General features: G+C 38.4%; 1 protein-coding gene across 2 annotated transcripts in view; it reads left to right on the forward strand.

Moving 5' to 3' along the window:
• The window catches only part of iqsec3a (IQ motif and Sec7 domain ArfGEF 3a), a 310,387-nt gene that overhangs the window by 43,378 nt on the left and 252,175 nt on the right, over window positions 1–14,834 (forward strand). The window lies entirely within an intron of this gene.

Raw genomic sequence — 14,834 nt, forward strand, 5'->3', positions numbered from 1 at the left:
TCTGAGCATAGTATTACAAATATTTGAGATAACATTAAGAAGTTGGTGCTACAGTATTTCCGTTTTTTTCGTATTAGTTACTTTGTATGTTAGTACCATTATTGCTAATAAGCAGGCACTGATAGCTTGGGAATGTTAGTGACATTGATGTTGCCGTAGCTGTTCAGGCAATATGCATCACATGATGCAATATAGTTTTTAATACAGAAACTCAAGTGAAAATGAAAACCACCAACAAATACACAAAACAAAAAATAAATTGTTAATAAAACCACGATTGGCCTGTTAGTCTTAACTTATTAAACTTTAAAGATGGCAGGAATGTTTGGGCTGCATTGTCCAATTTCTCCATTTGAACAGGTCATAGTTATCAAATCAAATCAAATCAATTTTATTTATATAGCGACAAATCACAACAGCAGTTGCCCCAAGGCGCAATTATGTAGTTAACACTTAATTCACTGTTAATGCTGCATTCACTAGCATAAACACTATTAATATATGATAATTACAAACATTAGTTAACTGTTAAGTTACTGTAAATTCATGCTTAATACTGCATTAACAAACAAACACCATTAAAAAATTACTGCACACGTGAGTTAATGCTTAATTTACTGTTAAAGCTTAATACTGCATGAACTAACATAAACACATTAACAAATTATTACAAAACACATTAATTAGCTCTTAATTCACCATTAATTAATGTTTCATGCTGCATTAACTAACAAACACCATTAATAAATAATTACTATAAACATGAGTTAATGCTTAATTGAATGAATGAATGAATGAAAACTGTTTATTTCGAACATTTGATACAACAACAATTACAAGATAGATCAGTAAAGACAACAACAAAAAAAGTTCCTACTGTGTACCCAACATGTCCGAAAAGGGGTAGGGTGAAGCATCAGCTTATTTATCCCTACCCCTTCTTCCCCACAACCAGTGATACCCTTTGCCACATATACACATAGATTCCTACACACCTAAACCGATATCAATATATATATATATACATATATATACACATACACATACATATATACATACACACATCAACATACATACACATATACACACATATACATATATACACATATATATACACAAACATAAATATACACCTACACATACCTACTTACATACAAAATACTATATATTTACAAGCCAAAGCAAAAAACAAAAACACCCTAACCCTCATTACCCTTCCTCCTCCCTATACCTAGAAAAAAACATATTTTTGTACCACTGTTTGAACTGGTTCATGCTTGGACATTGCTTGAGCCCCACTCCCAATCTGTTCCACATCCTCACCCCACAGACAGAAATACAGAAACCTTTTAATGTTGTTCGTGCCCACTGATGCTTTAAATTAAATTTCCCCCTCAGACTGCAATCCCCTGATCTGTTAAAAACATATTTTTAATATTTGCTGGAAGTAAATTGTTTATTGCTTTATACACGATTTGTACTGTTTGAAAATGAACCAAGTCTGTGAATTTTAAGAATTTGGATTGTAAAAATAGTGGATTTGTATGATCTCTATAGCCAGTATTATGAATAATTCTTATAGCTCTTTTCTGCATTACTGATAGTGATTGTGTTGTACCTTTATAAGTATTACCCCATACCTCTGCACAGTACTGTAAATATGGTAAAACCAGTGAGCAGTAAAGAATGCGGAGTGAGTTGTGGTCCAGAATGTGTTTCGCTTTGTTTAGAACTGAAATGCTTCTTGACAGTTTACTTTGTATATGTTTTATATGAGTCTTCCAGTTTATCTTATCTATTATCACCCCCAGAAACTTATTTTCATGTACCCTTTCAATATCTACCCCCTCGACTTGTAACTGAACCTGTATGTCTGTATTACAATAGCCAAATAACATGTATTTTGTTTTACTTAAGTTTAATGATAATTTGTTTCTGTCAAACCATATTTTCAATTTTCCCATTTCTATACTGATCCTCCTCAGTAACTCCTGCAAATCCCCCTCTGAACAAAAAATGCTTGTGTCATCTGCAAATAATACTAATTTTAATATTTTGGAAACATTGACAATATCATTTATATAAATTAGAAACAGTTTTGGACCCAATACTGACCCCTGTGGGACGCCACAAGCATTGTCCAAGCATGATGATGTATATTCCCCCAACTTCACAAACTGTTTTCTGTTACTTAGCTAACTTACTGTAAGTAAGCTACTGTAAGTAGCTACTGTAAGTAGCTTCTCACCCAGTGCAACACCAACCCCCTAATCCCATACTGTTCAAGTTTACTGATTAATATGTCATGATTGATTGTATCAAAAGCCATTTTAAGGTCTATAAATATTCCAACTGAATGTAATTTGTGGTCTATGGCGTTTGTAATCTCCTCAACTGATTCTATTAATGCAAGTGATGTTGAACTATGTGCTCTGAATCCATATTGACTATCAGTAAGTAATTTATGTTTATTTATGAATTTGTCTAATCTATTATTGAATAACTTTTCTAATAATTTGGAAAATTGTGGAAGCAAAGAAACAGGTCTATAATTTGTGAAGTGGTGTCTATCCCCAGTCTTATACAGCGGCACAACCTTAGCTATTTTCATTTGATTGGGAAATTTACTGGTTTGAAATGATAAGTTACAGATGTATGTTAATGGTTCTACAATCCATTCAATGACCTGTTTTACCACCACCATATCAATTTCATTTAAATCGGTAGATGTTTTATATTTACAACTATTCACAATGTCTATAATTTCATTTCCATCCACTGCTGTGAGGAACATTGAACAGGGATTTCTTTCTATGAGATTATTATCCCAATCCTCAGGTTGGGAATCGGGAATTTTTTCTGCCAAGCTTGGTCCAATATTTACAAAAAAAATATTAAAACCGTTGACTACCTCATCCTTATTTTCCTTCTTGACATTATTATCAATGAAATACTGAGGGTAACTCTGTTTTTTATTACCATTTTTGATAATGCTATTTAATATATCCCATATTCCTTTAATATTGTTTTTGTTATTATATAATATGTTACTATAATATTCCTTCCTACATACCTGTATAATATTAGTTAATCTATTTTTGTATTTCTTATATCTATTTTCTGCCTCTTTAGTCTTTAGTTTTATGAATTCTCTATACAGTGTATTTTTCTTATTACATGCATTTCGTAACCCTTTCGTCATCCATGGTCGATCTTGGATTTTTTGTTTTCTGTAGTCTTGTTTAATTGGACAATTTTTATCATATAATGATGTAAATATTTATAAAAAAGTTTCATATGCACTATCAACATCACTTTCACTGTATACCTTTTCCCAGTTTTGCTCCTGTAAATCTTTCTTTAGTGTGTTCATGTTTTCCTCAGTCCGCACTCGCCTGTATTTTATTTTCTCCTCTGGCTGATTCCGCCGATGGTTTCTATTATAAACGATGAAAACTGGTAGATGATCACTAATGTCATTGATTAATAATCCACTCACAGTGTTATTCTCAATATCATTGCTGAATATATTATCAATTAATGTAGCACTATGGGATGTAATTCTGCTTGGCCTGGTGATTTTTGGATATAAACTCATACTGTACATTATACTGATAAATTCATCTGTTATTTTATGCTTATTTGGATTGAGCAGATCAATATTTAAGTCACCACAAATGAACACAGTTTTTTGATTAGTTTTTGAGAACATTTTTCCCATACAGTCAGTGAATGTTTCAATACTAGATCCTGGTGCTCTATATATACAGCTGACTAATACATTTTTGCTTTTTTCTTCACATATTTCAATAGTTATACATTCTAATAAGTTATCAATCACAGTTGTCATATTGTCTACTATTTTATAATCCATGTTCTTATCCACATACACAGCCACTCCTCCTCCACTCTTATTCTTTCTGTTTACACAATTAAATTCATATCCATCCAGTTCAAAATCCATTCCTTTATCTTCATTGATCCATGTTTCTGATATAGCAATTATGTTAAATATTTTTTTAAATTGACTTAAATATTCTTTAATGTTGTTAAAGTTTGCATATAGACTTCTGCTGTTGAAATGGATTATTGATCATTTGTTATCCGTTTTAATGATCCGATTAAACTGTTCATCTGTATAATAGCAACAACTGTCATTGATATTTGAGAAGAAATTATTGTCCGGGTCTATATCGTGCTCCAAGTCCAGTACATTGTGGTCTGTGTATTTAAATGTTCTCAGTTCTACTTTTCCATGATCAGCAATCCTGTGAGTTATATCCTTCTTGTCTCCAGATGTAGATGATGTAGTAGATGAATATGTTCCTCTGGTCTGTGTCATGGTGTTGTGATGTGTTTGTGTCCTCATACCTTATTGGTCGTATTTGTCCAGTTCCTCGATGTTCCTGATTACCATAACCTTCGCTTGTTCTGGTGTTCCATTCAATTTGATAAATGTTTTGCAGTTGGATGTCCATGTCTGTTGAATTTTTGCCTGCTTTTTTAAGAGACGAGCTTTCCTGGCGATGTCTACGTTTCTTTTGGTCAGATGTTCATTGATGAATACGTTTGTTCCTTTTAAGTTTCCGTCCCTGTTTTAACAATGCCATTTTATGTTTTCTGTTGACAAACCTCATTATAACTGCTCGCTTGTCTCCATCCTCTCTCCTGGGCAGGGGGTGGCACGCTTCAATGTTATTACAGTCCATTTGAATACCTTTAGATTGCAGGAAGTCAGCCACCTGTTGTTCCACTGAGCTGGCCTCCTGCTCACTGGCCTCCCCTCCGCTGTCTTCTAATTCAATGTTACTACTTAATATTGCATGAACTAACATAAGCACATGAATAAATTATTACAAAACACATTAACTCTTAACTCACTGTTAATTAGTGCTTAATACTGCATTAACTAACAAACACCATTAATAAATAATTGCTACATCCATCCATCCATCCATCCATCCATTTTCTTCCGCTTTATCCGGAGTCGGGTTGCGGGGGCAGCAGCTCAAGCAAAGCCGCCCAGACCTCCCGATCCACACACACCTCCCCCAGCTCCTCCGGGGGAACCCCAAGGCGTTCCCAAGCCAGCCGAGAGACGTAGTCCCTCCAGCGTGTCCTGGGTCTTCCCTGGGGCTTCCTCCCAATGGGACGTGCCTGGAACACCTCTCCAGCGAGGCGTCCAGGGGGCATCCGGAAAAGATGCCCGAGCCACCTCAGCTGGCTCTTTTCGACTTGAAGGAGCAGCGGCTTGACGCCGAGCTCCTCCCAAGTGACTACAAACATGAGTTAATTAATGCTTAATGCTGCCTTAACTAACAACCATTAATAAATAATTACATCACACATTAATTAACTCTTAATTCACTGTTAATTAATGCTTAATACAGCATTAACTAACAAACAACATTTATAAATGATTACAACACACATTAACTCTTACTTCATTGCTATTTAATGCTTAATACTGCATTAACTAACAAACAGCATTAATAAATGATTACAACACATTAAGTAACTCTAAATTCATAGTTAATTCATGCTTAATACTGCATTAACTAACAAACAACATTAATAAATGATTACAACACACATTACGTAATTCTTAATCCACCATTAATTAATGCTTACTGCATGACCTAACAAATAAATTAACAAATAATTACAACATAATTAATTATTTCTTAATTCACCATTAATTAACGCTTAATACTGCATTAACTAACAAACAACATTAATAAATGATTACAACACACATTAAGTAATTCTTAATCCACCATTAATTAATGCTTACTGCATGAACTAACAAACAAATTAACAAATAATTACAACATACATTAATTATTTCTTAATCACCATTAATTAACGCTTAATACTGCATTAACTAAACACATTAATAAAATGTTACAACACACAGTTAAAACTTAACTCACTGTTAATGCTTAAACTGTTGCTTAGGAAGATGAATGTGTAAGAGGCGTAGTTAGATATTTTGCTGTGAATGTGTAAAATATGTTCCAATTAGGGGTTTTATGTTTCCAATTATGCAAATTTCTTTCTTTTCCTGAGGAACTGCTACATCAGCATTATAAATGTTATTTATGTTGTACATTAAGCAGCACAGTCATCTTATCACTACAGCATTAAAACAGTGCAACTTGTCCATAGTTATTCATTTGCACAGTAAAATCATCAGTGTAAAACTAACACTGACAGTGTGAAATTAACACTGCCAGTGTGACTTTAATGTCCCACCCACTCTGCACTGTTTGTCGCTCTTTTCTCCATCCCGTTCCTTGTCTCCAATCTTGCTTTTTTGTGAAAATGTTGCGGTGGACAGCAGGGACCACTTGTTCAAAGGATGCTGTTTGTTGTGTGGTTACAATTTGGAGGATAGATTGAAGCAGCACAGGAGGGCGTTTTTTTTCTTTTTTCCCCGTGCTCTGCTGGGTGGAGGCGCGGGTGAGGAGAAAGAGATGAGGTCGCTGAGATTGACTGAGGAAAAATATCAAAAGCCAATGGAGGGATGGCAGCTGCTCACAACTGAAATGGGACTATTAGCTTCACTGTCAAAGCCTTTGTAGCTCTGCTGCATCCTTCTTGATGCCCCATGTCCATGAACAGGATCTGATGTATGGAATGTCCACTGCTCCTTTTTTTTCCTGTTACAACTTCTGACAGCAAGAGTAACTGAGCAAATTCACAATTCACACATAGACACACACTCCGGGGCTGCAGCACCCGGAATTCGCCATCCAGGGGGAAGGGGTGTCGGAGCACGATGGAAGATAGGTGGAAAAGCCACTTTGGGATAGACCGATATTGAAGTAGGAGATGGATGGTGCCTCAGAAATGGTAAATTTGGAGAGCAAGATGAAAGGAAGGACAATTGGATGGAGGGTGGAAAGCTCCTTACATGCACATTAACATTTTATATACCATATTTTGCGGAGTATAAGTCGCGTTTTGTTTTGGCAGGGCATGCTAGTGTGGGAGGCCCTGCAACTTATACTCACGTGTGACTTAGACATCGAAAAATCATATGTTTATTATTCGCAATAATAATTATAGTAATGTAGAACTTTCATGGGAATCAAAGCAATAATCTCCAGTAATAACAGAATAAATGTCAGTAATAAGAACAACAACACTGCACAAAATCCCCAATGAATGAGTTGATACTACTGAAAAAAGTGCGACTTATACAACTTTGGTGTGAAATGTATATGGGTTTTTCCTCTTTAAGAAGTCTTTTTAACTGGTGTGGCTTGCATTCTGGTGTGATTTATACTCTGGAAAATATGATACATCCTCTTTGTTCTGATAAATTTTTAAATATATTTAATCAGGTCCACCCCTTGTCAAGTTAACATGAGATCTTGCTGAAATTCTACTGTACCTGCATTCATGGCAAATGTCCACCAGGTGGAGATATTGCTCCATTTCAAGAACCTTGAGTGCAGACTGCTGAGGGACATAATGACAAACATGTTGCTTAGAGCAGTAGATAGACCAGAAAGCTACAACAATTTAGTTTAAAAAAAATCAGTGTAATAGAAACAAATAAAGCCACAATAGAGGTTAACAATTAAAAAATGATTTCAATTAAAGATGTTTTCCTTTAAAACATAACTTCAAATTGAAATGGAAAAAAAAAAACAAAATTATATGTGCCACATAATACACTCAACAAAAATATAAACGCAACACTTTTGGTTTTGCTCCCATTTTGCATGAGATGAAATCAAAGATCTAAAACTTTTTCCACATACACAATATCACCATTTCCCTCAAATATTGTTCACAAACCAGTCTAAATCTGTGATAGTGAGCACTTCTACTTTGCTGAGATAATCCATCCCACCTCACAGGTGTGCCATATCAAGATGCTGATTAGACACCATGATTAGTGCACAGGTGTGCCTTAGACTGTCCACAATAAAAGGCCACTCTGAAAGGTGCAGTTTTGTTTTATTGGGGGGGATACCAGTCAGTATCTGGTGTGACCATCATTTGCCTCATGCAGTGCAACACATCTCCTTCGCATAGAGTTGATCAGGTTGTCAATTGTGGCCTGTGGAATGTTGGTCCACTCCTCTTCAATGGCTGTGTGAAGTTGCTGGATATTGGCAGGAACTGGTACACGCTGTCGTATACGCCGGTCCAGAGCATCCCAAACATGCTCAATGGGTGACATGTCCAGTGAGTATGCCGGCCATGCAAGAACTGGGACATTTTCAGCTTCCAAGCTCCTTGCAACATGGGGCCGTGCATTATCCTGCTGCAACATGAGGTGATGTTCTTGGATGTATGGCACAACAATGGGCCTCAGGATCTCGTCACGGTATCTCTGTGCATTCAAAATGCCATCAATAAAATGCACCTGTGTTCTTCGTCCATAACAGACGCCTGCCCATACCATAACCCCACCGCCACCATGGGCCACTCGATCCACAACATTAACATCAGAAAACCGCTCACCCACACGACGCCACACACGCTGTCTGCCATCTGCCCTGAACAGTGTGAACCGGGATTCATCCGTGAAGAGAACACCTCTCCAACGTGCCAAACACCAGTGAATGTGAGCATTTGCCCACTCAAGTCAATCAATCAATCGATCAATCAATCAATTTTTTTATATAGCGCCAAATCACAACAAACAGTTGCCCCAAGGCGCTTATATTGTAAGGCAAGGCCATACAATAATTATGTAAAACCCCAACGGTCAAAACGACCCCCTGTGAGCAAGCACTTGGCTACAGTGGGAAGGAAAAACTCCCTTTTAACAGGAAGAAACCTCCAGCAGAACCAGGCCTCAGGGAGGGGCAGTCTTCTGCTGGGACTGGTTGGGGCTGAGGAGAGATCCCAGGAAAAAGACATGCTGTGGAGGGGAGCAGAGATCGATCACTAATGATTAAATGCAGAGTGGTGCATACAGAGCAAAAAGAGAAAGAAACAGTGCATCATGGGAACCCCCCAGCAGTCTACGTCTATAGCAGCATAACTAAGGGATGGTTCAGGGTCACCTGATCCAGCCCTAACTATAAGCTTTAGCAAAAAGGAACGTTTTAAGCCTAATCTTAAAAGTAGAGAGGGTGTCTGTCTCCCTGATCTGAATTGGGAGCTTGGTTCCACAGGAGAGGAGCCTGAAAGCTGAAGGCTCTGCCTCCCATTCTACTCTTACAAACCCTAGGAACTACAAGTAAGCCTGCAGTCTGAGAGCGAAGCGCTCTATTGGGGTGATATGGTACTACGAGGTCCCTAAGATAAGATGGGACCTGATTATTCAAAACCTTATAAGTAAGAAGAAGAATTTTAAATTCTATTCTAGAATTAACAGGAAGCCAATGAAGAGAGGCCAATATGGGTGAGATATGCTCTCTCCTTCTAGTCCCCGTCAGTACTCTAGCTGCAGCATTTTGAATTAACTGAAGGCTTTTTAGGGAACTTTTAGGACAACCTGATAATAATGAATTACAATAGTCCAGCCTAGAGGAAATAAATGCATGAATTAGTTTTTCAGCATCACTCTGAGACAAGACCTTTCTGATTTTAGAGATATTGCGTAAATGCAAAAAAGCAGTCCTACATATTTGTTTAATATGCGCTTTGAATGACATATCCTGATAAAAAATGACTCCAAGATTTCTCACAGTATTACTAGAGGTCAGGGTAATGCCATCCACAGTAAGGATCTGGTTAGACACCATGTTTCTAAGATTTGTGGGGCCAAGTACAATAACTTCAGTTTTATCTGAGTTTAAAAGCAGGAAATTAGAGGTCATCCATGTCTTTATGTCTGTAAGACAATCCTGCAGTTTAGCTAATTGGTGTGTGTCCTCTGGCTTCATGGATAGATAAAGCTGGGTATCATCTGCGTAACAATGACAATTTAAGCAATACCGTCTAATAATACTGCCTAAGGGAAGCATGTATAAAGTGAATAAAATTGGTCCTAGCACAGAACCTTGTGGAACTCCATAATTAACTTTAGTCTGTGAAGAAGATTCCCCATTTACATGAACAAATTGTAATCTATTAGACAAATATGATTCAAACCACCGCAGTGCAGTGCCTATAATACCTATGGCATGCTCTAATCTCTGTAATAAAATTTTATGGTCAACAGTATCAAAAGCAGCACTGAGGTCTAACAGAACAAGCACAGAGATGAGTCCACTGTCCAAGGCCATAAGAAGATCATTTGTAACCTTCACTAATGCAGTTTCTGTACTATGATGAATTCTAAACCCTGACTGAAACTCTTCAAATAGACCATTCCTCTGCAGATGATCAGTTAGCTGTTTTACAACTACCCTTTCAAGAATTTTTGAGAGAAAAGGAAGGTTGGAGATTGGCCTATAATTAGCTAAGATAGCTGGGTCAAGTGATGGCTTTTTAAGTAATGGTTTAATTACTGCCACCTTAAAAGCCTGTGGTACATAGCCAACTAACAAAGATAGATTGATCATATTTAAGATCGAAGCATTAAATAATGGTAGGGCTTCCTTGAGCAGCCTGGTAGGAATGGGGTCTAATAAACATGTTGATGGTTTGGATGAAGTAACTAATGAAAATAACTCAGACAGAACAATCGGAGAGAAAGAGTCTAACCAAATACCGGCATCCACTGAAAGCAGCCAAAGATAAACGATACATCTTTGGGATGGTTATGAGTAATTTTTTTCTCTAATAGTTAAAATTTTGTTAGCAAAGAAAGTCATGAAGTCATTACTAGTTAAAGTTAATGGAATACTCAGCTCAATAGAGCTCTGACTCTTTGTCAGCCTGGCTACAGTGCTGAAAAGAAACCTGGGGTTGTTCTTATTTTCTCTTCAATTAGTGATGAGTAGAAAGATGTCCTAGCTTTACGGAGGGCTTTTTTTTATAGAGCAACAGACTCTTTTCCAGGCTAAGTGAAGATCTTCTAAATTAGTGAGACGCCATTTCCTCTCCAACTTCCGGGTTATCTGCTTTAAGCTACGAGTTTGTGAGTTATACCACGGAGTCAGGCACTTCTGATTTAAAGCTCTCTTTTCAGAGGAGCTACAGCATCCAAAGTTGTCTTCAATGAGGATGTAAAACTATTGACGAGATACTCTATCTCACTTTACAGAGTTTAGGTAGCTACTCTGCACTGTGTTGGTATATGGCATTAGAGAACATAAAGAAGGAATCATATCCTTAAACCTAGTTACAGCGCTTTCTGAAAGACTTCTAGTGTAATGAAACTTATTCCCCACTGCTGGGTAGTCCATCAGAGTAAATGTAAATGTTATTAAGAAATTGATCAGACAGAAGGGAGTTTTCAGGGAATACTGTTAAGTCTTCTATTTCCATACCATAAGTCAGAACAAGATCTAAGATATGATTAAAGTGGTGGGTGGACTCATTTACTTTTTGAGCAAAGCCAATAGAGTCTAATAATAGATTAAATGCAGCGTTGAGGCTGTCATTCTCAGCATCTGTGTGGATGTTAAAATCGCCCACTATAATTATCTTATCTGAGCTAAGCACTAAGTCAGACAAAAGGTCTGAAAATTCACAGAGAAACTCACAGTAACGACCAGGTGGACGATAGATAATAACAAATAAAACTGGTTTTTGGGACTTCCAATTTGGATGGACAAGACTAAGAGTCAAGCTTTCAAATGAATTAAAGCTCTGTCTGGGTTTTTGATTAATTAATAAGCTGGAATGGAAGATTGCTGCTAATCCTCTGCCTCGGCCCGTGCTACGAGCATTCTGACAGTTAGTGTGACTCGGGGGTGTTGACTCATTTAAACTAACATATTCATCCTGCTGTAACCAGGTTTCTGTTAGGCAGAATAAATCAATATGTTGATCAATTATTATATAATTTACCAACAGGGACTTAGAAGAGAGAGACCTAATGTTTAATAGACCACATTTAACTGTTTTAGTCTGTGGTGCAGTTGAAGGTGCTATATTATTTTTTCTTTTTGAATTTTTATGCTTAAATAGATTTTTGCTGGTTATTGGTAGTCTGGGAGAGGCACCGTCTCTACGGGGATGGGGTAATGATGGGATGGCAGGGGGAGAGAAGCTGCAGAGAGGAGTGTAAGACTACAACTCTGCTTCCTGGTCCCAACCCTGGATAGTCACGGTTTGGAGGATTTAAGAAAATTGGCCAGATTTCTAGAAATGAGAGCTGCTCCATCCAAAGTGGGATGGATGCCGTCTCTCCTAACAAGACCAGGTTTTCCCCAGAAAGCTTTGCCAATTATCTATGAAGCCCACCTCATTTTTTGGACACCACTCAGACAGCCAGCCAATTCAAGGAGAACATGCGGCTAAACAATGTCACTCCCGGTCTGATTGGGGAGGGGCCCAGAGAAAACTACAGAGTCCGACATGTTTTTTGCAAAGTTTACACACCGATTTAATGTTAATTTTAGTGACCTCCGATTGGCGTAACCGGGTGTCATTACTGCCGACGTTGAATACAAATCTTACCAAATTTACGCTTAACCTTAGCCAGCAGTTTCAAATTTCCTTCAATGTCGCCTGCTCTGGCCCCCGGAAGACAATTGACTATGGTTGCTGGTGTCGCTAACTTCACATTTCGCAAAACAGAGTCGCCAATAACCAGAATTTGATCCTCGGCGGGTGTGTCGTCGAGTGGGGAAAAACGGTTAGAGATGTGAACGGGTTGGCGGTGTACACGGGGCTTCTGTTTAGAACTACGCTTCCTCCTCACAGTCACCCAGTCAGCCTGCTTTCCCGGCTGCTCGGGATCTGCCAGGGGGTAACTAACGGCGGCTAAGCTACCTTGGTCCGCACCGACTACAGGGTCGGTTACGACAATGAACTGGAGTCAGGTCGAGACCCCGATGAGGATGACGAGCATGCAGATGAGCTTCCCTGAGACGGTTTCTGACAGTTTGTGCAGAAATTCTTTGGTTATGCAAACCGATTGTTTCAGCAGCTGTCCGGGTGGCTGGTCTCAGACGATCTTGGAGGTGAACATGCTGGATGTGGAGGTCCTGGGCTGGTGTGGTTACACGTGGTCTGCAGTTGTGAGGCTGGTTGGATGTACTGCCAAATTCTCTGAAACACCTTTGGAGATGGCTTATGGTAGAGAAATGAACATTCAATACACGAGCAACAGCTCTGGTTGACATTCCTGCTGTCAGCATGCCAATTGCACGCTCCCTCAAATCTTGCGACATCTGTGGCATTGTGCTGTGTGATAAAACTGCACCTTTCAGAGTGGCCTTTTATTGTGGGCAGTCTAAGGCACACCTGTGCACTAATCATGGTGTCTAATCAGCATCTTGATATGGCACACCTGTGAGGTGGGATGGATTATCTCAGGAAAGGAGAAGTGCTCACTATCACAGATTTAGACTGGTTTGTGAGCAATATTTGAGGGAAATGGTGATATTGTGTATGTGGAAAAAGTTTTAGATCTTTGAGTTCATCTCATACAAAATGGGAGCAAAACCAAAAGTGCTGCGTTTATATTTTTGTTGAGTATAGGTCATCAGTTTAGAAACTATTTTAACAATGGTGTTGTTCGTAAAAAAAAAAAAAAAAAAAAAAAAAAATTAAAAAACTGTAGCTAGATCCCTTTTCCTAATTATGTCACATCAACTTTGAGTACAAATTGCTGCCTAATATGAGGTGTATTCAAAAAGTATCCAACCGTTGGTGTGAGAAATCTGGTGGTGTGAAATCCTAATCTCCTTTGAAGTAGTCACCTTGGGACTGCACACGCTTTTCACAGCGGTTCTGTCATTGTTGGAAGGATTTCTTGAACACCTTTTGGAATGGTGTCCAGCGATGTCTTCTCACAACTCAAATCAAGTCCCTTTTAGTGTTGTTTTGACTTTTGGACACAATCAAATATCAGATGAAGCCATGTCAGGAGAGTAGGGAGAATGTTCCCTGTGAATTTCAAGAGTCTCACAGTAATAGGACTGGACTTATGCTGAGCACAGACAGACGGACAGATGGACGAAAAGCCTTCGCAATACCCGATGGCCATATTTGATGCTCTCGCGTAAAAATCATTGATGTGGACTCGACCCCTGAGGGTTCACTTTTGGAGCCATCTCTTATTCATAACCACCTTCATTCTGCACAGCACTCTCATCATGAAACACCAAATAGATGACCTTGTGTACAGAAACAGGGGCGTGGCATTAGGCAGATTGAAGTCCAGGCTGGTCAATTTAAAATGATTCCAACAAATATGCGCATTTATGGTGAGAACAAAGCGGCCGGTACGCACCTTGAGTCCGATGGTGGTTTTGTGCACCCATTTATTTTGTGCTAAAACAATATTTCTGCATTCATTTTTAAGCTGAAGTTGCTTATTTCTCCACGAAGACCTAAACAGCTGAACAAGCACAGAATGTGTTCCGTGAGAGAGAGAGAGAGAGAGAGAGAGAGAGAGAGAGCGTGTGAGAGAGTTTCATCTCAAAAATTTACCATCAGAAAAACAAACCATTATTCTCTGAGTATTTAACAGTGTGTTCACAAATAAGTAACATTTTTTACAGATTTAGCAGTGGTGGGGAAAAAAACAGCAAGGGGAATGGATCAGCAAAGTATGCCTTGAATGTGGTCCGAGAGAGAGAGAGAGAGAGAGAGAGAGAGAGAGAGAGAGCAAGTGGGTTAATGCTCAAAAAATCTCCTAAATTAGTGAAATGAATCATTACTTTCTGTTTAGCAGTGGTTCAGTGGTAACATATCAGTCGTAAATGCGCACAACCCCACTGAAAGGATTTTGTTGTGCAGGCAAAGTCTGTCAACCAGTGTTTCCCAATGTGGGGCCCTTGGGACATGTTTAGTCTGCACTTGTT

The sequence above is a fragment of the Thalassophryne amazonica genome, chromosome 22, assembly GCF_902500255.1.
Source record: "Thalassophryne amazonica chromosome 22, fThaAma1.1, whole genome shotgun sequence".
In the NCBI taxonomy this organism is placed as follows: domain Eukaryota; kingdom Metazoa; phylum Chordata; class Actinopteri; order Batrachoidiformes; family Batrachoididae; genus Thalassophryne; species Thalassophryne amazonica.